At 57.6% G+C, this 23,121-nt stretch overlaps 1 long non-coding RNA gene across 10 annotated transcripts in view; it reads right to left on the minus strand.

Annotated features, from left to right (window-relative positions):
• LOC135192239 (uncharacterized) overlaps positions 1-23,121 on the minus strand; it is a 67,948-nt gene that overhangs the window by 9,235 nt on the left and 35,592 nt on the right. For all 10 annotated transcript variants that reach the window (XR_010308943.1, XR_010308940.1, XR_010308938.1 and 7 more), the window contains one exon: positions 17,084-17,474. This is a non-coding gene — a long non-coding RNA (uncharacterized LOC135192239). The remainder of the gene's footprint in view (positions 1-17,083; positions 17,475-23,121) is intronic.

The following is a 23,121-nucleotide window of genomic DNA, read 5'->3' on the forward strand; positions in this document are numbered from 1 at the left end:
CCCAAGTGGGCAGCAGAGCCAATGGCATCCTGGGCTGGCTCAGGAGCAGTGTGGGCAGCAGGACAAGGGAGGTTCTTGTGCCCCTGTGCTCAGCACTGCTCAGGCCACCCCTGCAGTGCTGTGTCCAGTTCTGGGCTCCTCCATTGCAGAGAGATGTTGAGGTGCTGGAAGGTGTTTGGAGAAGGGCAGCAAGGCTGGGGAGGGGCCTGGAGCAGAGCCCTGTGAGGAGAGGCTGAGGGAGCTGGGGGGGTGCAGCCTGCAGCAGAGGAGGCTCAGGGCAGAGCTGATTGCTGCCTGCAGCTGCCTGCAGGGAGGCTGTAGCCAGGTGGGGTTGGGCTCTGCTGCCAGGCAGCCAGCAACAGAAGAAGGGGCCCCAGGCTGAAGCTGTGGCAGGGCAGGTTGAGGCTGGATGTTGTTAGGAAGTTGCTGGCAGAGAGAGTGATTGGCACTGGAATGGGCTGCCCAGGGAGGTGGTGGAGTGGCTGTGGCTGGAGGTGTTGCAGCCAAGCCTGGCTGGGGCACTGAGTGCCATGGTCTGGTGGCTGGGCAGGGCTGGGGGCTGGGTTGGGCAGTTTGAGCTTGGAGCTCTCTCCCAACCTACTTGACTCTGTGATTCTATGATTCATGCTGAAGAACTTCTTCCTAACATCCAGCCTGAATCTTCCCATTTCCACCTTTGTTTGAATCCTGTTGCTTTTCCCAGACCTTCCCAAGCCACTCTGCTCCCAGTCCAGCTCTGAGGAGCTGGAAAAGGGGGTGGCAAGAAGCTGCTGATGCAGTGCACAGAGGGTTTTGCTCATGGTCCAACTCCTCTGTCAATTAAAACAGCCAAAATCTCTCCCCCAGGCTCACAGGATGTAGTCAGGGGTTGGAAGGGACCCAAGGAGCTCGAGTCCAACCCCCCCCTACCAGAGCAGGACCACACAAACCAGCTCAGGGCACACAGAACACATCCAGACAGGCCTGCAAAGGCTCCACAGAAGGAGACTCCACAACCTCTCTGAGGAGCCTGTTCCAGTGCTCTGGGAGCCTTCCAGGCAAGAAGTTCCCCCTTGTGCTGAGCTGCAACCTCCTGTGCTGTTATTTACTTCTCCAGAGCTCCAGCAAAGGATATTTTCTCTTCCTGCTGCTGAAGATGCTGGCACCCTGGACATGGAGGGAGTTTGGGTCTGCCCTGAGCCCACCAAAGCCCCTGGAAGCTCCCTCAAGCATCTCAGGATCCAAAGCAGAGGATTTAAGTGAAGGGATGGAGCAAGGAAACCTTCATGTTTGGGAAGGAAGGAAGGCAAAGGAGGATTGGTGATGGTGCAGGGCACAGCAGTGACCCTGATTGACTTTGATCTGGAAGATCCTGAGGAGGGACAACTCCTCCCTGCTGAGTGAGTTGGGGCAAGAAGGGACCAGGCACAAATCCAGCTCCCTGCAGAGCTCTTTTCGCTGTACCCAAAGCTGGACTGAAGCAGTGGGACTGTGTGGGTGGGAAATTGGGCCAAGATGGGCTGCTTGGGTCGGCTTCAGCAGCTCCAGCTGCACAGAAACTGGTCAGTGGAGCTGGATGCTGCCACCACTGTTCCCACATGGATAGGAGTGAAAGCCTCTTGATGTGGATCAGACACTGAGGGCTGGGGGAATCAATCCTGTCCTGCCCTGCTGCCTGGAGGTGAAACCAGTCCAGGAAAGATCCAGTAAATCCCTTAACTGACTCACTGAGCACCCAAGGACTGACCCCAAGCACTCTTCCAGCAGCTGACCTGCATCTTCAGGGCCCCTAAATCCCCTTTGCACTCTGGAGTTGCTCCCACACTCCATCCCCAAAGGCTTTGTGCTGCCCCATCCTGCAGAAAGTGGATTTTGGGGCTGGATTTTGGGAGATGCCTCAGGAGAAATGAGCTGAACTGATCCTTTGCCACCATCTGCTGATAGAGCCTCCAGTTTGGAGCACACCAGCCCATGGCTGGCTCCAGTGTGGAGTGGAGCACCCCTCCAGTAGCCAGAGCTGTTTCTGTGCTGGTTTGGTGCTGCCTTCTGCTAACTGAGCTGGGAAGTGACAGGCAGGAAGATGCTGGGATGCTGAGTATGTCCACAACCCTTCCTGCCTGGAAAAATCCTCCTTTGGGGCTGCATTTTCCTTGGAGCTGGAGGGGAAATGGAACATCCTGACCTACAAACACGGCACAGGACAGAAGGGAAGGAGGAGAGATGCTGGGGAAAGCAGAGCTGTGACTTCCATGTCTTCAGCTCCTTTATAGCTGATCCATAGGGGTATAACCTTGGTCACTGGGCAACCTGGCACTGAGCCAGCCTGGGGGAACAGGAGCATCCCTCTGGATTGAAGTGGGGCAGCTCCCAGCCTATTTAAAAGGGAAAACCTATTTATTTCCCTCCTCCCTCCCGCACTGGATATGGGTCAGAAGGTGGCAGGCAGCATCCTGCCGATGCTCGATGCCGACTGTGCCCGGAGCTGCCACCGCTTCCCGAAGCCACGGCGCAGGGACTGCCCCTGGCTGTGCCGCAGAGCATCTCCCTTCAGCTCCTTCCCGTTCCCGTTCCCGTTCCCGTTCCCATTCCCATTCCCATTCCTTCCCCAGGGCTCCTTCAGGGAAACGCTGCCTGACACCAGCCCTCGAGCACTAGTGGCTGGAGATGAATCTCGAGTGTCACCTCCTGCCACCGCCTCCCTTCCCAGCCCCGCGGCGGCTGCGTGGGAGATAACAGAGCCTGGTGAGTGGAGGAGGATGGGAAAGGGAAGGTCCTGGGAGGAAAACAGGAATGGATTTGGGGAAAGCTGGAGCAGCAGAGCTCCTGGTAGTAATAGCAGGAGGGAGAAGGGCTTGAAACTCGAGGAGGGGAGATTGAGACTGGGGATTGGGAAGAAATTCCTGCCAGTGAGGGTGGGGAGACACTGGCACAGGCTGCTCAGGGAGGCTGTGGATGTCCCTTCCCTGAAGGTGCTCAGGGCCAGGCTGGATGAGGTCCTGAGCAACCTGGGCTGGTGGAGGTGTCCCTGCCTGTGGCAGAGGGGGCTTGGAGCTGGCTGATGTCTGAGGTCCCTCCCAACCCAACCCGTTCGGTGCATCTATGAACCTGGCAAAGCTTTTGTGTTGCTCTCCACGCAGGAGGAGGGAGCAGCCAGGGGCTGATGGCACCATCAGAGCTGCCAGGATGGCACCACTGGAGATCACAGTCTCACAGCATCATCAAGGTTGGAAGAGACCTCACAGCTCATCAAGTCCAACCCTTTAGCACAGAGCTCAAGGCCAGACCATGGCACCAAGTGCCACATCCAGTCCTGCCTTGAACAGCTCCAGGGACGGCGACTCCACCACCTCCCCGGGCAGCCCATTCCAGTGGCCAATGACTCTTTGGACACCACAGATGTAGTCCAAGGGTGGGGGAAGAGGAAATTTCCCATTCTCAGTTTGCCTGCAGAAGGAAGGTGCAGGAAGGCAGCTGGGAAGAGGGAGTCAGGCAGGCACCGCCAGAGCCTCACCCGAGCCACGATGCCACCAACCACCTGGCGAAAGAACTGATGCCAGCAGCCCAGGATCTGCTCACAGCTCCTTCCCAGCCTCACCCTTCCCCATTCCCAAGGGTGATGTGGAAGGAGCCGAGGCTGGGAGCCGCTCCCAGCAGGGCGGGTGGGCGCCGGAGGGTGGCTGTGCGACGAGCGGCACCGGCGGCTTGCTGAGCTCGGCATAATTGTGGCCAACCTGCCGTGCACAGGCTGAGCTCCGTAATTACCAACCAGCCTCGGCTGCCAGGCCCTCCCTCCCCCCACCCCCCAGACCCCCCCTCAGCACAACGGCAACTTGATTATGATGATGGTGGCTAATTTTGTCTGGTGCATCTCGGGCATATGGGCCCCACCTGCTCTGAATATGCAAACGCTGCTGATTTGCTCCTCGGCGGCCGCTCGGAGCCGGGACCCGTGGGCAGGCAGGCAGGGAGGGAGGGAGGGAGGGGGGGAACCTGCCCACAGCTGTGAACAAAGGAACCCCACGTGATGGCGTGGGCACAAAGAGCTGGCGCTACCAGAGCTGTGCGTGGCATGGGGAGGGCATGGTGGGTCATGGTGTGGCATGGTAGGGTATGGTAGGGCATGGTATGGCATGGTGTGGCATGGTAGGGTATGGTAGGGCATGGTAGGGCATGGTGTGGCATGGTAGGGTATGGTAGGGCATGGTGTGGCATGGTAGGGCATGGTGTGGCGTGGTAGGGTATGGTAGGGCATGGTATGGCATGGTAGGGCATGGTGTGGCATGGTAGGGTATGGTAGGGCATGGTAGGGCATGGTAGGGCATGGTAGGGCATGGTGTGGCATGGTGTGGCATGGTAGGGTATGGTAGGGCATGGTATGGCATGGTAGGGCATGGTGTGGCATGGTATGGAATGGTAGGGCATGGTGTGGCATGGTATGGAATGGTAGGGCATGGTGTGGCATGGTAGGGCATGGTAGGGCATGGTGTGGCATGGTGTGGCATGGTAGGGTATGGTAGGGCATGGTGTGGCATGGTAGGGCATGGTGTGGCATGATAGGGCATGGTAGGGCTTGGTATGGCGTGGTATAGCATGGTATAGCATGGTATGGCATGGTAGGGCTTGGTATGCATGGTAGGGCATAGTGGTAGGGCATAGTAGTAGGGCATGGTAGGGCATGGTAGGGCTTGGTAATGCATGGTACAGCATGGCATGGCATGGTAGGGCATGGTATGGACATGGTGTGGCATGTAGGGCATGGTATGGCATGGTATGGCATGGTAGGGTGTGGTATAGCATGGTATGGCATGGTAGGACATGGTATGGACATGGTGTGGCATGTAGGGCATGGTAAGGCATGGTAGGACGTGGTATGGGCATGGTGTGGCATGTAGGGCATGGTAGGGCATGGTAGGGCATGGTAGGGCATGATACAGTATGGCATGGCATGGCATGGCATTGTTGGACAGGAGGTGGTGGAATCATCATCCCTGGAGGAGTTCAAGAGCTGTGTGGCCATGGCACTTGGGACACGATTTGGTGGCCTTGGGCTGGAGGCTGCACTGGAGGATCTGAGAAGGCTTTCCCAATCCAAGGCAGCATCTCCCTGCTCCACTCTGATTTTCCCACTTGGCCACTGGACACATTCCTCATCCTGCATCCTTCTTTCTGCAGCCCACAACTTTCATCCCTCATCCCTACATCCTGCATCCCACATCCCTACATTCTGCATCCCACTTCCTACCTTATACCTCCTGCATCCCTCATCCTTACATCCTGCATCCCACATCCCTACATCCTGCATCCCACATCCCTACATCCTGCATCCCACTTCCTACCTTATACCTCCTGCATCCCTCATCCTTACATCCTGCATCCCACATCCCTACATCATCCTGCATCCCACTTCCTACCTTGTACCTCTTGCATCCCACATCCCTACATCCTGCATCCCACATCCCTACATTCTTCATCCCACTTCCTACCTTGTGACTCCTTCATCCCACATCCTACCTTCTACCTCCTGCATCCCACATCTCTACATCCTGCATCCCACTTCCTACCTCATACATCCTGCAACCCCCATCCCTTCACTCTGCATCCCTCATTCCTACATCCCTACATCCTGCATCCCTCATCCCTACATCCTGTATCCCTCATCCCTACATCCTGCATCCCTACATCCTGCATCCCTCATCCCTACGTCCTGCATCCCTCATCCCTACATCCTGCATCCCTACGTCCTGCATCCCTCATCCCTACATTCTGCATCCCTCATCCCTACGTTCTGCATCCCTCATTCTACGTCCTGCATCCCCACATCCCTACATCCTGCATCCCTCATCCCTACATCCTGTATCCCTCATCCCTATGTCCTGCATCCCTACATCCCTACATCCTGCATCCCTCATCCCTACGTCCTGCATCCCTCATCCCTACACTCTGCATCCCTCATCCCTACATCCCTACATCCTGCATCATTCATCCCTACATTCTGCATCCCTGCATCCCTACATCCCTACATCCTGCATCCCTCATCCCTACATCCCTACATCCTGCATCCTTCATCCCTAGAGCCCTTTCCCTGCCCCCCGGACACGTCGCAGTGTGAAGCTCAGGAGCGTTCGCTCGCTGATGCCTCTAAAAGCCTCCACCCGCGGGTGAGGGGCAGCTGAGGTGGTTCCACGTCTGCTGTCTGAGGAGGGGGCTGGGGGTGTGTGTGTCTGGGCGGGGGGGGTCTGTGCCATGCTGACGGATAATTGGACAGGCAGACAGACTGACAAGGATCCAGATGGATGGATGGATGGATGGATGCCACGAGGATCTGGTGACAGATAAATAGGCAGATGCTAATGGGCAGCGCAAACAACAGCTCAGGCTCTGCTAATTCCCACTGTCATTTTTAAGCTCTCTCCATCCTTCCCCCTCCCTTCCCTCCCCCCCCATTATTTTATCCTCAGCTCCCTCTGGTGCAGCCATCACTTGGAGTTAGGTTTTGTTTTTCCATGCAGAAATGGTTGGGAAAAGGCTCCAAGGAATAACGAGTAGCAGGGAGCTGAAGTGGGCACCGCGGGTGGGGGGGGGGGGTGGGGGGTGGGGAGAGAAAACCTTTGGGGGTTACCCCAGGAGCAGCCAGCTCTGGGTGGGGTTATTTGGGCATCTCCATCCTTGCTGCCACTTTCCCGGCTCTGATTTAGTCGTTAAACAAATCGAAGGGGGGAAAAGGTTTGTCCCTTTTTTGGTGGTGGTGGTGGTTGGTTGGTTGGTTCCTGAAGATGGGAATTAGGAATGGGAGGGAGGAGGCTGAGGAGGCTCCGAGCTGCCGAGAGAGGTTGAGGAGACAAAAGAAAAGCGGCTCCGGCTCCGGCTCCGGCTCCGGCTCCTGCCCTTGCCTCGGGAAATCCACGTGGTGGGTGTGGGAAGGTTGGGAAAAGTGGGAAGGGGAAAGGAATCCTGCTGGAAGGCTTTAGGCTGTGCTTCCCCAGCCGCCTGCTCACCCTGGGTGCTGCTCAACCAGGGTGGGTGCTGAGGGCATCCACCGTGGGTGCTGCTTGCTTGTGGTGGGTGCTGCTTATCGAGTGATGGGTGCTGATCACCCGTGAAGGGTGCTGGTGACCCGAGATGGGTGCTGGTGACCTGTGGTGGGTGCTGGCTCGACAATGATGGGTCCTGCTCACCCACCATGGGTGCTGCCACCTACAATGGATGCTGGCACCTGCAATGGGTGCTGGCGCCTGTATTGGGTGCTGCTCACCTGAGATGGGTGCTCCCATCTGCAATGGGTGCTGGCACCTGCAATGGGGCTGCCATCTGCAGCAGGGGCTGGCACCTGCAGTGGGTGCTGCCATCTGCAATAGGGCTGCCATCTGCAATGGGTGCTGGCACCTGCAATGGGTGCTGCCACCTGCAATGGGGCTGCCATCTGCAGCAGGGGCTGGCACCTGCAGTGGGTGCTGCCATCTGCAATGGGTGCTGCCATCTGCAGCAGGGGCTGGCACCTGTAATGGGTGCTGCATTCTGCAGCAGGGGCTGGCACCTGTAATGGGTGCTGCCATCTGCAATGCGTATTGCCACTTGCAATGGTTTCTGCCACCTGCAGTGGGTGCTGGCACCTGCAATGGGTGCTGCCATCTGCAATGCGTATTGCCACTTGCAATGGTTTCTGCCACCTGCAGTGGGTGCTGGCACCTGCAATGGGTGCTGCCATCTGCAATGGGTATTGCCACTTGCAATGGTTTCTGCCACCTGCAATGGGTGCTGGCACCTGCAATGGGTGCTGCCATCTGCAATGGGTATTGCCACTTGCAATGGTTTCTGCCACCTGCAATGGGTGCTGGCACCTGCAGTGGGTGCTGCCATCTGCAGCAGGGGCTGGCACCTGCAATGGGTGCTGCCACTTGCAATGGGTTCTGCCACCTGCAATGGGTGCTGCCACCTGCAATGGGTGCTGCCACTTGCAATGGGTTCTGCCACCTGCAATGGGTGCTGCCACCTGCAATGAGTGCTGCCACTTGCAATGGGTGCTGCCACCTGCAATGAGTGCTGCCACCTGCAATGGGTGCTGCCACTTGCAATGGGTTCTGCCACCTGCAATGGGTGCTGCCACCTGCAATGAGTGCTGCCACTTGCAATGGGTTCTGCCACCTGCAATGGGTGCTGCCACCTGCAATGAGTGCTGCCACCTGCAATGGGTGCTGCTATCTACAGCAGGGGCTGGCACCTATAATGGGTGCTGGCACCTACAGTGGGTGCTGCCACCTGCTCTGCTGGGCAAGGCTCCTTAGCCAGGACCCTGCTTAATGAGCCATGGGACGCTCATGTGATTGTAGACCTCCAGGTCTTGCCAGCTTGGCAGGGACAGCAGTGCCACCCTCATGTCCCAGCTTGGGAGGGGCTGAACCCTGGTGCCAGCCAGAGCCTGGAGCATCCTCTGATGGTTACCAGCTCCACAACCTCCTGCTCATGCTGCCTGAGCTCTTCTCTCTGCCCACCTCTCACTGGCTTCCTTCCTCCTCTGCTCTCTGGATTTCCCTCCTCTCCCTCATCCTGTCTCTCTTCCTGCCCTTTGCCCTCTCTCCAGGGCATTTTCTCTCCCCTCTGCCCTCCCAAAAGGGCTTGGCAGGACTGTGGCAGTTGGGATGAGCACTCTGGGGCAGATGAACCCACAAAGCTGGGAGGCCACAGATGGGTCTCACAGTCCTGTTTCAGGCTGAGCTGCAAGATACAACCCAGGAGATGCCAGCAGCACCTCCTGCAGCTCAGGAGAGCTCCAGAGCCTGGGGCAGGGAGAGGAGAACCCAGGAGAAGCCAGCAGCACCTCCTGCAGCTCAGAAGAGCTCCAGAGCCTGGGTCAGGGAGAGGAGAACTCAGGAGATGCCAGCAGCACCTCCTGCAACTCAGGAGAGCTCCAGAGCCTGGGTCAGGGAGAGGAGAACTCAGGAGATGCCAGCAGCACCTCCTGCAACTCAGGAGAGCTCCAGAGTCTGGGGCAGAGAGAGGAGAACTCAGGAGCTGGTCCCCGTTGGCACTCAGAGCACCACTGCCAAGCTGCCCTGGGGCAGGGAGAGGAGAACTCAGGAGCTGGTCCCCACTGGCACTCAGAGCACCACTGCCAAGCTGCCCTGGGGCAGGGAGAGGAGAACTCAGGAGCTGGTCCCCACTGGCACTCAGAGCACCACTGCCAAGCTGCCCTGGGGCAGGGAGAGGAGAACTCAGGAGCTGGTCCCCATTGGCACTCAGAGCACCACTGCCAAGCTGCCCGTGGAGGAGAAACCCACAATTTCTCCCTGATTTCACCCAAACTGAGCCCGAGGGAGCAGTTGAGGACAATTCATGTCCCTCACTCAGGCACAGCAGCCTCGGGGAGGTGGTGGCTGCAGTGGCTGCTGCTGGGGGGGGGAGGGGGGGGGCACATCCAGCTCTGCTATGTAGGTCAGGACCAGCGCAGGGAGGGAGCTCAGCCCCGGGTGTGCCCTGCTGAGCTGCCACCCAAGAGCAAAGCCTGGGAGTCTCCTGCCCCCATCCCATCTTAACAAACCCCCAGAGCACCACGGGCACCCCCAGAGCACCACAGGCACCCCCAGAGCACCACAGGCATCCCCAGAGCACCACAGGCACCCCCAGAGCACCACAGACACCCTCCCAGCACCACAGACACCCCCAGAGCATCACAGACACCCCCACAACACCACAGGCACCCCCAGAGCACCACAGACACCCCCACAACACCACAGACACCCCCAGAGCATCACAGACACCCCCACAACACCACAAGCACCCTCCCAGTACCACAGACACCCCCAGAGCACCACAGACACTCTCAGAGAATCACAGGCACCCTCAAAGGCACCCTCATAGGCACCCCCAAAGCACCACAGACACCCTCATAGGCACCCCCAAAGCACCACAGGCATCCCCAGAGCATCACAGGCATCCTCATAGGCACCCCCAGAGCACCACAGACACCCCTAGAGCACCACAGGCACTCTCATAGGCACCCCCAGAGCACCACAGGCACCTTCATAGGCACCCCCAAAGCACCACAGGCACCCCCAGAGCACCACAGGCACCCTCATAGGCACCCCCAGAACACCACAGGCACCCCTAGAGCATCACAGGCACCCTCATAGGCACCCCCAGAACACCACAGACACCCCCAGAGCACCACAGGCACCCTCATAGGCACCCCCAAAACACCACAGGCACCCCCAGAGCATCACAGGCACCCTCATAGGCACCCCCAGAACACCACAGGCACCCTCATAGGCACCCCCAAAGCACCACAGCCACCCCCAGAGCACCACAGACACCCTCATAGGCACCCCCAGAACACCACAGGCACCCCCAGAGCACCACAGGCACCCTCAGAACACCACAGGCACCCCTAGAGCATCACAGGCACCCTCATAGGCACCCCCATAGGCACCCCCAGAGCACCACAGGCACCCTCATAGGCACCCCCAAAGCACCACAGGCACCCCCAGAGCATCACAGGCACCCTCATAGGCACCCCCAGAACACCACAGGCACCCCCAGAGCACCACAGGCACCCTCATAGGCACCCCCAAAGCACCACAGGCACCCCCAGAGAATCACAGGCACCCTCATAGGCACCCCCAGAACACCACAGGCACCCCCAGAGCATCACAGGCACCCTAAAAGCACCACAGGCACCCCCAGAGCACCACAGGCACCCTCATAGGCACCCCCAGAACACCACAGGCACCCCTAGAGCATCACAGGCACCCTCATAGGCATCCCCAAAGCACCACAGGGAACCCCAGAGCACCACAGGCACCCCCAGAGCACCACAGACACCCTCACAGGCATCCCCAAAGCACCACAGGGAACCCCAGAGCACCACAGGCACCCCCAGAGCACCACAGACACCCTCATAGGCATCCCCAAAGCACCACAGGGAACCCCAGAGCACCACAGGCACCCTAAAAGCACCACAGGCACCCCCAGAGCATCACAGGCACCCTCATAGACACCCCCAGAGCACCACAGGCACCCCCAGAGCACCACAGACCCCCCCGACCCTGCCTGCCTGTGTCCATCCCAGCCCTGTGCTGCTGCCAGGCTGCCACATTCCACATTTCTCCCCAGGACTGATCCCAAACATTCCCATTTTTAAAGCAGCCCTCAGCTGGGATGTGCCTGGGGGCTGCTCTGAGGACTTCCCACAGTGTTCCTCATCTCTTTCCCTACTTTCAGGAGGCAGGCAGGGAAAAGAAGGAGAAATAGAGACAGGAGCATTGGAAGTATCCCAGGGATAATTCCCTCCCCCCCTCATTTTTCCCAGGGGTTTTCCACCATCCACCTCAGGCAGAGCAGGACCCAGCAGCAGTGCTGGCTGCTAGCAAAGGATGTGGGAATGGTGAAAGCTTTTCATTCCCAATCCAATCCCAGCTCCTTTTCCAGGTGTAGATGTGGGAAGCTCCTTCAAGTCTTGATTAATTCCCTTCCCCATCCCAAAATACTCCTGGAGCAGTCCCCAGGCAGCTTCCTCCATCCCTGCTCAGCAGCCAAGGGAAGCACCTGGGGGACACCAGGAGCTCCACGGCCTGGATCCAGTGGGATAAAAGGGATAACATTGGGAATGTGAGGCTGAAAATGCAACTCAGCCTTTGGGGGGTTAATTGTGGATCAGTTCCTTGCTCCCAGATTTTTCCCTTTGGATATCCACTCCCAGCCCTGCACTTGGCCTTTGACACCAGCACCTCCTCAGCCTGAATCCATTGGGATAAAGAAAGGGATAACATTGGGAATGTGAGGCTGAAAACACAACACAGCCTTTGGAGGGGTTAATTTTGGACCCATTCCTTGCTCCCAAATTTCTCCCTTTGGATATCCACTCCCAGCCCTGCACTTGGCCTTTGACACCAGCACCTCCTCATCCTGGATCCATTGGGATAAAAGGGATAACATTGGGAATGTGAGGCTGAAAACACAACACAGCCTTTGGAGGGGTTAATTTTGGACCCATTCCTTGCTCCAAGAATTTCTCCCTTTGGATATCCACTCCCAGCCCTGCACTTGGCCTTTGACACCAGCACCTCCTCATCCTGGATCCATTGGGATAAAAGGGATAACATTGGGAATGTGAGGCTGAAAACACAACCCAGCCTTTGGGGGGTTAATTTTGGACCTATTCCTTGCTCCCAAATTTCTCCCTTTGGATATCCACTCCCAGCCCTGCACTTGGCCTTTGACACCAGCACCTCCTCAGCCTGAATCCATTGGGATAAAGAAAGGGATAACATTGGGAATGTGAGGCTGAAAACACAACACAGCCTTTGGAGGGGTTAATTGTGGACCCATTCCTTGCTCCAAGAATTTCTCCCTTTGGATATCCACTCCCAGCCCTGCACTTGGCCTTTGACACCAGCACCTCCTCAGCCTGGATCCAGTGGGATAAAAGGGATAATATTGGGAATGTGAGGCTCAGAGAGGCTGAAAACACAACTCAGCCTTTGGGGGGGTTAATTTTGGACCCATTCCTTGCTCCCAAATTTCTCCCTTTGGATATCCACTCCCATCCCTGCACTTGGCCTTTGACACCAGCACCTCCTCAGCCTGGATCCAGTGGGATAAAAGGGATAACAGTGGGAATGTGAGGCTGAAAATGCAACTCAGCCTTTGGAAGACTAATTGTGGACCCATTCCTTGCTCCCAGAACTTCTCCATTGGATATCCACTCCCAGCCCTGCACTTGGCCTTTGACACCAGCACCTCCTCATCCTGGATCCAGTGGGATAAAAGGGATAACAGTGGGAATGGGAGGCTCAGAGAGCCTGAGCCAGCCTTTGGAGGGGTTAACTGTGGACCAATTCCTTGCTCCCAGAATTTCTACCTTTGGATAGCCCTGCACTTGGCTTTTGACCTCCTCAGCCTGAATCCAGTGGGATAAAGGAGACAACATTGGGAATGTGAGGCTCAGAGAGGCTGAAAACACAACTCAGCCTTTGGGGGGGTTAATTTTGGACCCATTCCTTGCTCCCAAATTTCTCCCTTTGGATATCCACTCCCATCCCTGCACTTGGCCTTTGACACCAGCACCTCCTCAGCCTGGATCCAGTGGGATAAAAGGGATAACAGTGGGAATGTGAGGCTGAAAATGCAACTCAGCCTTTGGAAGACTAATTGTGGACCCATTCCTTGCTCCCAGAACTTCTCCCTTTGGATATCCAGTCCCAGCCCTGCACTTGGCCTTTGACACCAGCACCTCCTCAGCCTGAATCCAGTGGGATAAAAGGGATAACAGTGGGAATGTGAGGCTGAAAATGCAACTCATCCTTTGGAAGACTAATTGTGGACCCATTCCTTGCTCCCAGAACTTCTCCATTGGATATCCACTCCCAGCCCTGCACTTGGCCTTTGACACCAGCACCTCCTCAGCCTGGATCCAGCAGGAAAAAAGGGATAACATTGGGAATGTGAGGCTCAGAGAGGCTGCAAATGCAACTCAGCCTGTGGAAGATTAATTGTGGACCCATTCCTTGCTCCCAAATTTCTCCCTTTGGATATCCACCCCCAGCCCTGCACTTGGCCTTTGACACCAGCACCTCCTCATCCTGAATCCATTGGAATAAAAGGGATAACAGTGGGAATGTGAGGCTGAAAACACAACCCAGCCTTTGGGGGGTTAATTGTGGACCCATTCCTTGCTCCCAGAACTTCTCCTTTTGGATATCCACTCCCAGCCCTGCACTTGGCTTTTGACGCCAGCACCTCCTCAGCCTGAATCCATTGGGATAAAAGGGATAACATTGGGAATGTGAGGCTCAGAGAGGCTGCAAATGCAACTCAGCCTTTGGGGGGATTGTGAACCAATTCCTTGCTCCCAGATTTCTCCCTTTGGATATCCACTCCCAGCCCTGCACTTGGCCTTTGACACCAGCACCTCCTCAGCCTGGATCCAGCAGGAAAAAAGGGATAACATTGGGAATGTGAGGCTGAGAGAGGCTGAAACTGCAACTCAGCCTTTGGGGGGATTAATTGTGGATCAGTTCCTTGCTCCCAGATTTTTCCCTTTGGATATCCACTCCCAGCCCTGCACTTGGCTTTTGATGTCCTCAGCCTGTATCCAGTGGGAAAAAAAGGGATAACATTGGGAATGTGAGGCTGAGAGAGGATGAAAATGCAACTCAGCCTTTGGAGGGGGTTAATTGTAGACCCATTCCTTGCTCTCCAAATCCTCCTCCTCTCTCTGGGGCTCTGCCCTCATCCCTGCAGGAGCTGGCTGGGGGTGGGGGTGGGGAGGCTGGCTGGGTGCAGGCAGAGCTGTGGGCAGGGCTGCTGAGCCAAGGCAGATGGTTGGCATCCCTGGGATGGGCAGAAGCTGGCGTGGGAAGGAGGTGGCCGAGGCAGTGCTTAGCCCCAGGAGTTTAATTAGGATGCAGGAGAGGTTCCTTGGGTGCAAAAAGCAGAGAGGGGGAAGGGTTAAGGGGTGGAGGAAGAGGAGGGGGGGGGAGGGGGGGAGAAGAAAGACCGAAGAAAAGAAGGGACCTGGAAGCAACCCTGCGGGGCCTGAGGGCTTCATTAGCATATGCAAATCTAATTAATTCCCCTTTGCATAAAGAGGGCAGGGCGGGCGTGGGACCAGCCTTGCAGATGGCCTCTCAAGCTCAGCACCATTTTGGGGCTGCCAGCCATCTTAGGAGGGGGAGGAGGAGGAGGAGGAGGAGGAGGAGGAGGAGGAGGAGGAGGAGGAGGATGGTTTCAGTCGCAGCACCAAGCATCTGCTCAGGGGCATCCATTGGGCACGGGGCTATGGCAGGGGTGGCACCAGTGAGCCCTCTGGACAGTCATTAGTGTGGCTTTGAGGAGGAGGAGGAAGAGGAAAAGGAGGAGGAGAAGAAACAGGAGGATGAAGGAGGAGGAGGAAGAGCAGAGTGATGATGGTTGCACTCACAGCACCAAGCGTCTGCTCAGGGGCACCCTTTGGGCATGGGGCTGTGGCAGGGGTGGCACCAGGGAGCCTCCTGGACAGTCATCACTGTGGCTTTGAGGAGAAGGAGGAGGATGAAGAGGAAGAGAAGGAGAAGGAGGAGGAAGAGGAGAAGGAGGAGGAAGAGCAGAATGATGATGGTTCCAGTCACAGCACCAAGCATCTGCTCAGGGGCACCCTTTGGGCATGGGGCTGTGGCAGGGGTGGCACCAGTGAGCCTCCTGGAGAATCATTAGTGAGGCTTTGAGGAGGAGGGGGAGGAAGAGGAGGAGGAGGAGGAGGAGAAAAAGGAGGATGAGGATGGTTTCACTCACAGCACCAAGCATCTGCTAGGGGCACCCACCAGGCCCGGGGCTGTGGCAGGGCTGGCAGCAGCGATCCCCCTGGACAGTCATTAGTGAGGCTATGGGGAGGGTGAAAGCAGGGGAGATGAGGCCTGAAGCCAAAATGGCACTTCCCATGCCTGCCATGGGCACCTCACCCTTCCCTGGCACTCCCCATTCCTGCCATGGACACTTTGCCCTTCCCTGGCACTCCCCATTCCTGCCATGGGCACCTCACCCTTCCCTGGCACTCCCCATGCCTGTCATGGGCACCTCACCCTTCCCTGGCACTCCCCATTCCTGCCATGGGCACCTCACCCTTCCCTGGCACTCCCCATTCCTGCCATGGGCACTTTGCCCTTCCCTGGCACTCCCCATTCCTGCCATGGGCACTTTGCCCTTCCCTGGCACTCCTCATTCCTGCCATGGGCACTTTGCCCTTCCCTGGCACTCCCCATTTCTGCCAGGAGCACTTTGCCCTTCCTTGGCACTCCTCATTCCTGCCATGGGCACCTCACCCATCCCTGGCACTCCTCATTCCTGCCATGGGCACTTTGCCCTCCCTTGGGGCTCCCCATTCCTGCCATGGGCACTTTGCCCTCCCTTGGGGCTCCCCATTCCTGCCAGGGGCACTTTGCCCTCCCTTGGGGCTCCCCATCCCATTCCATTCCATTCCATTCCATTCCATTCCCTCGTCCTGGATCCAGCAGCCCCAAGCAGGCTCCCAGGAGGAGCAGAAGCCTCTGGTGTGGCTACATCTGATGTCTGCCAGCAGCAGAAATGCCATCTGGGGGGGGCAGGGGGAGGGTTGGACAAAATAGAGCAGGAAGGAGAAGCTGTGGATGGGAGGGGGAGGGGAGGCTGCACTCCCAGCTGGGGGCAAAGCAAGAATCTTTCCCCCCCACCTTCCCAACCCAGATCATAGAGAAAGATGCTTCTGAGCCATGGAGGAGATGCAGATAAAAAGGGCAACAGGAGCACAAAGCTGTTATTTGGCAGCCTCAGCTCAGGAGAGCTGTTGAGGTGCTGGAAGGTGTTTGGAGAAGGGCAGCAAGGCTGGGGAGTGCCCTGGAGCACAGCCCTGTGAGGAGAGGCTGAGGGAGCTGGGGGGGTGCAGCCTGCAGCAGAGGAGGCTGAGGGCAGAGCTGATTGCTGCCTGCAGCTGCCTGCAGGGAGGCTGTAGCCAGGTGGGGTTGGGCTCTGCTGCCAGGCAGGCAGGGCCAGAAGAAGGGGCCCCAGGCTGAAGCTGTGGCAGGGCAGGTTGAGGCTGGATGTTGTTAGGAAGTTGCTGGCAGAGAGAGTGATTGGCACTGGAATGGGCTGCCCAGGGAGGTGGTGGAGTGGCTGTGGCTGGAGGTGTTGCAGCCAAGCCTGGCTGGGGCACTGAGTGCCATGGTCTGGTGGCTGGGCAGGGCTGGGGGCTGGGTTGGGCTGTTGGAGCTTGGAGCTCTCTTCCAGCCTGCTTGGTTCTGTGATTCTGTTGCCACCAGGAGCTCAGCTGCTCTGGGAGGAGGAGAACTGAGACCTTCCTACAGAAAATGGGGATACAATCTGGGAGTTCTCCCCCTACAACAGGAGTTTCTCCCCCAGGCAGTCAGTTTGGCACCTCACAACTTGGCATCTGTAGCCTCCTGCTCCAAATTGAGGAGGAGGAGGAGGAGGAGGAGGAGGAGGAGGAGGAGGAGCAACCCAACTGCTCATGGAACTAACTTTGGTGCTCCCCTCCATGGTGCCCCAAATCCCTGAGGGGGAGGTTTAGTGTGGAGAGTCCAGTGCCAGCTGCCTGGGCTGGTGGGAAGGGAGAAGGAAGCAAAGCCAAGCCCAAACTTACCCCATCCAGGAGATCCTTGGGCACCTTTGGAGGGGCAGAATCCACTTCTCTTGCTTGGCTGCTCTGGCACTGCCCATGCCATGGAGGGATGGCACCAAACCAGCCTGTGCCCAACAGCCACCTGTGACTTTGCTGCTTCAAACTCATGCTGGCAGCTGCCTCTGCCCAGCCTAGTGGCTTCCAAGGGCAGGAAAGCCCAGTCCAGGGTATCCAGGGGCTCCTCCAGTCTTTCCCTGCCAGGGTGAGGGTGCTGTGGGTGAGTAGTGGCCCCAGGGTTCTGTCTGTGCCAGCCTGGCTGCTCCTCTGCTCTCCATCTGCTTCGCCTCACCCCTGTGCCTCGTGCTGGGCAGTGCTGGGCCATGGTGATCCAAGCAAGGTGGGGATTTATCTCCTGCAGGAAGGAAAACAAACAGAGCTGTCCCCTCCAGAGCACCCTGGTCCCCTCCAGAGCACACTGACCCCCTCCAGAGCACCCTGATCCCCTCCAGAGCACCCTGACCTCCTCCAGAGCAGCTTGATCCCCTCCAGAGCACCCTGATCCCCTCCAGAGCAGCTTAATCCCCTCCAGAGCACACTGACCCCCTCCAGAGCACCCTGATCCCCTCCAGAGCACACTGGCCCCCTCCAGAGCACCCTGATCCCCTCCAGAGCACACTGACCCCCTCCAGAGCACCCTGACCTCCTCCAGAGCAGCTTGATCCCCTCCAAAGCACCCTGATCCCCTCCAGAGCACCCTGACTCCCTCCAGAGCACCCTGACCCCCTCCAGAGCACCCTGACCCCCTCCAGAGCAGCTTGATCCCCTCCAGAACACCCTGGTCCCCTCCAGAGCACCCTGACCCCCTCCAGAGCACCCTGACCCCCTCCAGAGCACCCTGACCCCCTCCAGAGCAGCTTGATCCCCTCCAGAGCACCCTGGTCCCCTCCAGAGCACCCTGATCCCCTCCAGAGCACCCTGATCCCCTCCAAACCACATGAACCGCCTCCAGAACCACACCAACCAACTATAAACCCATCCTGATCACCACCAAACCCACACTGATCACCTCCAAATCCTCATCAACCACCTCCAGAACCACATCAGCCTCCTCCAAACCACACAGATCACCACCAAGATCATATCAACCAACTCCAAACCCACAGTGGACACCTCCAGAGCACACTGAACACCGCCAAATCCAGATCAACCAAGGCCAAACCCACACTGATCAGCCCCAAGAGCACCCCAGTGATCATCCATCCCAGTGAGCATCCATCCCAGTGAACATCCATCCCATCCCAGTGAGCATCCATCCCAATGAGTATTCATCCTAGTGAGCATCCATCCTATCCTAGTGAGCATCCATGCCAGTGGGCATCCATCCCAGTCAGCATCCATCCCATCCCAGTGAGTATCCATCCCATCCTAGTGAGCATCCATCCCATCCCAGTGAGTATCCATCCCATCCCAGTGAGCATTTATCCCATCCCAGTAAGTATCCATCCTATCCTAGTGAGCATCCATGCCAGTGGGCATCCATCCCAGTCAGCATCCATCTCATCCCAGTGAGCATCCATCCCAGTGAGCATCCATCCCATCCTAGCGAGCATCCATCCCACTGGGCATCCATCCCAATCAGCATCCATCCTATCCTAGTGAGCATCCATCCCATCCCAGTCAGCATCCATCCCATCTTAGTCAGCATCCATCCCAGTGAACATCCATCCCAGTCAGCATCCATCCCATCCCAGTCAGCATCCATCCCAGTGAGCATCCATCCTATCCTAGTGAGCATCCATCCCATCCCAGTCAACATCCATCCCATCCCAGTGGGCATCCATCCCATCCCAGTCAGCATCCATCCCATCCTAGTGAGCATCCATCCCATCCCAGTCAGCATCCATCCCATCCTAGTGAGCATCCATCCCATCCCAGTCAGCATCCATCCCAGTCAGCATCCATTCCCATCCTAGTGAGCATTCATTCCATCCCAGTCAGCATCCATCCCAGTGAGCATCCATCCCACTGGCCATCCATCCCAGTGAGCATCCATCCCATCCCGGTGGGAATCTATCCCAGTGAGCATCCATCCCACCAGACATCCCACCAAATATCCCACCGAGGTCACCTCCATCCCTGAGCCCAACAGGAACTGCAGGATGGCAGAGAGTTTGTGTCCCTTTTATCCAGCTCCAGCCCCTCCACTTCCCTCCAGCTCACCATTCCCAAAGATGGGATCATCAGGACTTCCAGGAGATTCATTCTGGGGTCTCCTTGCTGTCCCTCCCCCAGCCTGTGGAAGGTGACTGGGAATAATCTCTGACTCCAGCAGATCCAGAGCAGGATTCATCCCAGCTGGGCTCTCACTCTGACATTCCCGAGCGGCTCTGTCCCCGCAGCATCCCCAATTCCAGCACCTTGGATAACTAAGGGATGGGATTTGCTGTGTGCCTGACAGCAACGTCCTGGCTGCTCCGGGAGAGGAAATCCAGCCCTGGCAGCATCCAGCTGGGAAAAGCTCTGGATTCCAGCTCAGCCCAGCAGCCAGCCTGGCACACAAGGTAAGGTCACCTCCGTGCCACACAGCCCCACAAGATCCCTGGGCAGCAATCCCTGCCCGAGGAACTCAGGGAGCTTCCCAATTATCCCACAGGCTGTGACAGGGCTTTGGCTGCTGAGGCTGTGGGGTCTGAGCTCAGCAGCTCCTGGAAACGTGGAAGTGCTTCCCGAGAGTTCAGCCTGGCAGTTGGCACCTGCCAGGTGCCCAGGGGGCATTTGCCAGCCCAGACTGCTCCTGAAGGGACCAAGGTGGGGATGTGACTGGAGGTTATCCCAACCCCCACTGCACCAGGAGTGGGTTGATCCCACTCTTGCTTCACCAACATGTTGGCAATGGCACTGCCAACTCAGGCTCTGCATCCCACCAGTCCCACCCTGCTCGTGGGTGGCATTTGGAGCTGCTTAGGGGGTTGGAGCATTTGGGTTTGGGGGTTCCACATGGGTTGATCCCACTCCTGCTTCACCAACATGTTGGCAGTGGCATTGCCAACCCAAGCTCTGCATCCTCCCAACATGCTGGCAGTGGCACTGCCAACCCAAGCTCTGCATCCCACCAGTCCCACCCTCCTCATGGGTGGCATTTGGAGCTGGTTTTGGGGGTTGGAGCATTTGGGTTTGGGGGTTCCACAGGGGTTGATCCCACTCCTGCTTCACCAACATGTTGGCAGTGGCACTGCCAACCCAGACTCTGCATCCCCACAACATGTTGGTAGTGGCACTGCCAACTCAGGCTCTGCATCTCATCAGTCCCACCCTCCTCATGGGTGGCATTTGGAGCTGCTTTTGGGGATTGGAGCATTTGGGTTTGGGGGTTCCACATGGGTTGATCCCACTCCTGCTTCACCAACATGTTGGCAGTGGCATTGCCAACCCAAGCTCTGCATCCTCCCAACATGCTGGCAGTGGCACTGCCAACCCAAGCTCTGCATCCCACCAGTCCCACCCTACTCATGGGTGGCATTTGGAGCTAGTTTTGGGGATTGGAGCATTTGGGTTTGGGGGTTCCACATGGGTTGATCCCACTCCTGCTTCACCAAGGTGTTGGCAGTGGCATTGCCAACCCAGACTCTGCATCCCCACAACATGTTGGTAGTGGCACTGCCAACCCAAGCTCTGCATCCCACCAGTCCCACCCTACTCATGAATGGCATTTGGAGCTGGATTTTGGGGTTGAAGCATTTGGGTTTGGGGGTTCCACATGGGTTGATCCCACTCCTGCTTCACCAACATGTTGGCAGTGGCATTGCCAACCCAAGCTTTGAATCTCACCCCACTCATGGGTGGCATTTGGAGCTGACACCAAGGTGTCATCTCCACATCCTATCCCCCTCTTCCGCAGCATATTTTACTGCTGGTTTGGGGGTTCCACATGGGTTGATCCCACTCCTGCTTCACCAACATGTTGGCAGTGGCATTGCCAACCCAAGCTCTGCATCCCACCAGTCCCACCCTGCTCGTGGGTGGCATTTGGAGCTGCTTAGGGGGTTGGAGCATTTGGTTTTGGGGGTTCCACATGGGTTGATCCCACTCCTGCTTCACCAAGGTGTTGGCAGTGGCATTGCCAACCCAAGCTCTGCATCCTCCCAACATGTTGGCAGTGGCACTGCCAACCCAAGCTCTGCATCCTCCCAACATGCTGGCAGTGGCACTGCCAACCCAAGCTCTGCATCCCACCAGTCCCACCCTGCTCATGAATGGCATTTGGGGCTGGATTTTGGGGTTGAAGCATTTGGGTTTGGGGGTTCCACATGAGATGATCCCACTCTTGCTTCACCAAGGTGTTGGCAGTGGCATTGCCAACTCAAGCTCTGCATCCCACCAGTCCCACCCTCCTCATGGGTGATATTTGGAGGTGGTTTTGGGGATTGGAGCATTTGGGTTTGGGGGTTCCACATGGGTTGGTCCCACTCTTCCTTCACCAATGTGTTGGCAGTGGCACTGCCAACCCAAGCTCTGCATCCTATCAGTCCCACCCTGCTCATGGGCGGCATTTGGAGCTGACACCAACCACAGGGCCAGAGTTGGCATCTCCACATCCTATCCCCCTCTTCCACAGCATATTTTACTGCTGGTTTTGGGGGGGGGTCCACGTGGGATGAGCATCTCCAGCAGCAGCAGCAACCAGAGGGGATCCCAAACCCATCCTGGGTGAGGTGGGGTTGAGCTGAGCAGTTCCTTGCTGGCTGGGAAAAGCTGCAGGGATGGGATGGGATGGGATGGGATAGCATGGGATGGGGATGGGATTGGGATGGGATGGGGATGGGATGGGGTGGGATGGGATGGGATGGTTGGGGTGGCCTGCAGAGTAATTATCTCATTGGGCAGCTAATACCCTTTCAGCAGGAGCGGGGTGGGGAGGCTTTGTTCGGGCTGGGGGATTACATCAACCCGGCTGGAGCAGACAATGTCCTCCCCCTGGGAAGAGGCAGCTCAGCCCCAGGGGAGGGAGGCAGAGGCTGAAGCTGTCTCAATTAGCGAACGTCCCGGCGAGGAAGAGGGTGGTTGGGGCTCATGGAGAGTAAGGGGCGGGGTGGCGGGGGGGGGGGGGGGGGGGGGGGGAAGCATCATTAACCCTTCATGCTCCTCCTGTGAGGGCACTCCGAGAGGTGGCAGAGTCTCTGGCTTTGGAGTCCTGGGCACCATCCCTCTGGCAGCAGGGTTGGACTGGCTGCTCTGCAGAGGTCCTTTCTAGCCCTTCACCCTGCTGTGATTGTGTGACTTTAGCCTTCACCCCCGAGGGGACAAGGAGCTGCCAGGAGGGCTGGATGTGTCCCCTCCTCCCCGTGATGCTGAGGAAAACAAACCCACATCGCTTCTCTGCTTTTGCTGCCCCTGTGGTTTCCTCCCCTCCCCCTCCTCTGACAGCCCAATGCCAGCCCCTTCCAGCCTGCCCCTGCAGCAGCAGCAGCAGCAGCAGCAGCTTGGCCACTTTGTCCTTGTGTTGATTCATAGAACCACAGAATCAGTTTCTCCTGGGCAAGACCTCAAAGAGTCCAACCTCCAACCCAACACCACCATGGCCACCAAACCCTGCTCCCAGGTGCATGCCCACACCCTTCTTGAGCACCTCTGGACATGCTGGTCCCCAACACACACCTCCCTGGGCAGCCTGTGCTGTGCCCACACCCTTCTTGAGCACCTCTGGACATGCTGGTCCCCACCACACACCTCCCTGGGCAGCCTGTGCCATGCCCACACCTTTCTTGAGCACCTCTGGACATGCTGGTCCCCAACACACACCTCCCTGGGCAGCCTGTGCCATGCCCACACCTTTCTTGAGCACCTCTGGACATGCTGGTCCCCACCACACACCTCCCTGGGCAGCCTGTGCTGTGCCCACACCTTCCATGAACACCTCTGGGCATGCTGATCCCCAACACACACCTCCCTGGGCAGCCTGTGCCATACCCACACCTCCCTGGGCAACCTGTTCACACCTTTCTTGAGCACCTCTGGGCATGCTGACCACAACCACTTCTCTTGGCAGCTTGTGCCATGCC

This window comes from Pogoniulus pusillus, chromosome 41 (genome assembly GCF_015220805.1).
Source record: "Pogoniulus pusillus isolate bPogPus1 chromosome 41, bPogPus1.pri, whole genome shotgun sequence".
Lineage (NCBI taxonomy): Eukaryota > Metazoa > Chordata > Aves > Piciformes > Lybiidae > Pogoniulus > Pogoniulus pusillus.